Source organism: Fukomys damarensis, unplaced genomic scaffold, assembly GCF_012274545.1.
Source record: "Fukomys damarensis isolate Sample0158 unplaced genomic scaffold, DMR_v1.0_HiC HiC_scaffold_7, whole genome shotgun sequence".
Classification (NCBI taxonomy): Eukaryota; Metazoa; Chordata; class Mammalia; order Rodentia; family Bathyergidae; genus Fukomys; species Fukomys damarensis.
Window position 1 is genome coordinate 20,829,136 of NW_022900919.1, and position 4,389 is coordinate 20,833,524.

Genomic DNA, 4,389 nt, shown 5'->3' on the forward strand with positions numbered 1-4,389 from the left:
TTTTTTTTTTTTTTTTTTTTTTTTTCCTTTTTGAAATGCTAGAATCGAACCCAGGGCATCACACATGCTGTACAAGCACTGTTACCACTAAGCTATATTCCTAGTCCAAAACCCATTGTTTGTTACATGCTCAAGTGTTCATTGCTTCCACAGCAGTCAGAGAGCTGGAAGAAAGGAAGTGATATCCCTGTTGCAGAAAGGGATTCATTGAGAAACACAAGGACCACAAGGGAGAGTGACAGACTGCTTAAGTTTCACCAACCCTGTGCAGAAGAAACCATTTTTTTCATCTCCTTATAAGTAGAATAAAAGACTGGATCAGCACCATATTCATCATACACAAGTGTAAATTTACAATACACATTTTTGGTAGTTTTAGTATATATATTTTTTTTCCTACGTAATAATATTGTACTTTGTGAGAAGAGTGTACTACTCATTTTAAAATTTTCTATCAGTGGCCACAGAATATGTATGTAAGCTTTAAAATTTTTTGAAGGATATAGAACATTTTTAGTACCTCAGTCTGTGGATGAATTTTGTAAATTAAAAACAAGAAAAAAAAACAACAGGAGAGCCAGGGACTTAGCTCAGTGGCAGTGCACCTGCCTCATAAGTACAAGGTCCTGAGTTTGATCCCTAGTACAAAAAAAAAAACCAGGATATAAAGTAAGCTGTTAAATTTGACCACACTGTAATCTAAAAATTTAGTTTATTAAATACGATTGGCAAGCCATAGACTGGAAGTAGATATTTGCAGTACATGTAATCTGAAAAGATCTAGTTTCAGCTATTTTCAAGTGCTGTGATTTCTAATATAAAAGATAAAAGCACACCTATTCCCAGCTACACAGTAAGCTGAGACAGGATGATTTTGAGTTTGAGGTTAGCCTGAGCTACATAACAAGATACTGTCTCAAAAAAGTATAGTACAGTGCATAAAGCGCACACAACTTAAGTGTACAGCTCTGGCTTCTTACACATGCACCCCCCCACACACACACAGGTAGCCACTATTTATGTCCAGTCATAGACTCTTCACCCCACAGGGTTCCATCATGTCCCTTCCCAAATCTCCACCTCAAGTTAACGGTATTCCTACTATTTTTGTCATAAATTGTTTTGCCTGTTCCGAACTTCATTACTCAACATATCTGTTTTCAGCATATCCATCCATGCTGCATGTAGCCTGGTCCTTTTCCTGTGTGATATTCCATGGTGTTGATAGACCATAACTGATTTCTCCACTCTTATTGATTGGAATTTGGATTATTCCCACATTGGGGACTATAATGAATGAAACTGCTATAAACATCCTTCATGTGAAGTACTGGTGAGCAATTTGACATTATCTAGTCAAACTGAAAAAGTATATACGGCCCAGCAATTCCACTCCAAGGAAAGTAAGTTAGAGAAACTTTGATACCTGTTTAAAAAGGCATGAGTAAAAATGCCCATCTGCTGTTTTGATTATAGTTACAAAAACAAAGTAACCTTAAATGTCCACTAGTAGGAAAATGAATAAATTGTGGAATTATGCAGTGGGAAATACATATGTAAAAGCAGGCCATAAGTAAATGGAATAAAGATAAATACACTACTGAATTTTAAAAAGCAAGAGAATACGTATTTTAAGAATTTAGAAAATTTTTCAAATGTGCAGTATACTCTTTTCACAAAGTACAATACTATTTATTACTTAGGAACATATGTGTATGTACTAAAACTACCAGAAAATGTGTATGGCATTGATAAACAAAATCCAGAATGATTTACTTCAGGTGGGAAAGAAAAAGCTTGTGAAATGGGCAGAGGGTCAAGGCAGATGATAAATGTTTTAGTTTTAAGTTGTCATTAAAACCCAGGTAGTTAGTTTTTAAATTCTGAGATACTGGGGATTAAATGCAGGACTTTCACTCTTAGCTACATTCCCAACACTTTTGAAAATTATTTTTATTTTGAGACAGGATCTAAGCTAAGTTGCCCAGGCAGGACTCGAACATGGGATCTTACCGCCTCAATCTTCTAGAGTGATGGGATTAAAAGTGTGCTGTCCTGCTCAGCTTTTATTTTACTCTTTAAACTTGAAATACATGTTTTGTTTTTTAGAGGGGGGCATTGGACCCAAGCTTTTTTGGCATGTACTATACTATTGAGCTATATGCCAGTCCTTTTTATTTTTTTAATCTTGAAATCTTGCTAAGTTGTCCAGGCTGGTCTTGAACTTGCTATCCTCCTGTCACAGCCAAGTTGCTGGGATTCCAAGCATGTACCACCATGCTCAGCTTTTTGAGTTGTGTTTTGAGACAGGGTCTTACTATGTTGCCCATGCTGATCTGGAATTCCTGGGTTCATGCAAGCCTCTTGTTTCAGCTGGGAACACAGGCATGGGCCACCACACTCTGGCTTGTAACTCTTCAGAGACAAGAAATGGGAGTAATTAAGGGCAGTAAAATACTGGGTATGACAATTGGCTAGGGGAGAGACAAGTGGTTTGCAGTACAGTACAGTAAGTCTCTGACTTAAAAACACTTGTTAATGAACTTTTAACAGGTGTACTGTATAAGATTCACAGGTGTAGTGTGTAAGACTCACTTTGTCAGATTAGGAATGAATCCAACTTACGGACATTCTGGAATGGACCTTGTTCATAGGTCAGAGACTTACTGTATTTGCCCACTTCTCTGGCAGAAATACTTCCCATTATGGATGACTTCAAACTACCAATGTGATATTACCAGTCTCATACTATCCCTGAACATTACTCATAGGCAGCCTCCTGAGCCAGAAAGGAGCCACTCAAGACACTGACTACAGCTGCACCATGTGCCACAGCCTGAAGACTCAGGCTCTGGAGACTTTCTAGCACTGCAGAAGCCAGCTCAAAGGCTGGATCATATTAATTCCTTATTGAGGTTAAGTTACTCCTAACACTAAGCAGCTTAAAACAAAATTTCTGAGGGCCAGGAATCAAGAATGGCTTCTTAGCAGGTGGTTCTGACTCAGAATCTTTCATGAAGTGGTCCTCACATCAGCAGAACTATAGACATTTGATTTCCTTGGGGGAGGAGGACCTACTTACTTCCAAGCTCAGTGGGGTGCTAGCAAAAGCTTCTAGTCCTTGTCACATGGACCTCACCACTGGTCTAAGACATGGCATCTGGCTTTCTCCAGAGCAGATGATCAGAGACAGATGGAAATGCAATCCTTTTTATAACCTAACCTCAGAATACCTATATTCACACAGCCCAACCCTGATGAAATGTGAGGTGACACAGGATGCTATACTAGGAAGCAGGAATCAATGGGCGATTTGGGAGGTTGGCTACACACTGATAACCACCAGAGATGAGTATAAATAAAGGCCTATAAGGAGTCTCTAGGAGTCCTTGTTTACATTTCTAAGAATATCACCTTGTGCTGATTCAGAGGCATTCAAGTGGCCCTCAACTGGTAGGCCAGTCCCATCTCACCCTGCAGTGACAAAAACAGCAATCTCAAGGAGACTCAGTGCCAAGGCTCCTCAGGAAGCCACAGCTGAGGCTGCTGTCTGGGACCACTTAGCCCAGAAAGTCCCCAGAGCCACAGGCAGGGCTATCCCCTGGCCTTTGTTCTCTTTCCCTATAAAGTGAGCCACACCTGCCTCACCTTGACTTCCCTGTAGGCAAAATGGCCCAGGGATGTGCAGCCTTGGTCATGGAGGTCAGAAGCTGCGCTTCTCAAACACTCTGGAGCATGTTCCTTATAACCCGGTCAGTCAGAATGTTAAAAAAGCATTCCAAGGTCAGAACGAAGCACTACACGCTATGCCCCTAGTGTGGGTGGAGGGGTGGTCACGATGCACAGTAGTAAGGGCTCTCAGAAGGCCTGTGGAAAATCAATGACTCCTAACAGAACACCTCATATCTGTTCTTTCAGCCTCTCTCTTCACCAGAAATGGCATCAGGGATGGCCACTAGGTCTGTTGTAGGCATGGAGACTAATCTCCCCTAAAGTGCGTGGAGCAGCAGTGTCAGCTGCCTCCTTAGAATGCAGAATCTCAGCCCACCAGGGACCCACACCGCAATCAGAATCTGCATGTTAATAGGACCCATTCGCCCTACACTGATGTAGTTGATGTATTTTGAAATATACACTGCGTGATGAACTGCTGTGTCTGAGGAATTCTCCATATGAGTCCTTCCCAAGGGCCCACAAGGGGAACCCAAAGGCACTGCCAGCCACCGAAGACTTGCTTCTATGGGGGCTAATAAAAAGGAAGTTCTGGCTTAACTTCCAGAGATACCTACAGACTCCTGACCAGAGTGTCTCTGTGGGGATCCAGCCTCCCTTTCCCCGCAACAAGCTCATACAGGCCAAACAGCCACCCTTAGCAGTTCAGCCCCTGAT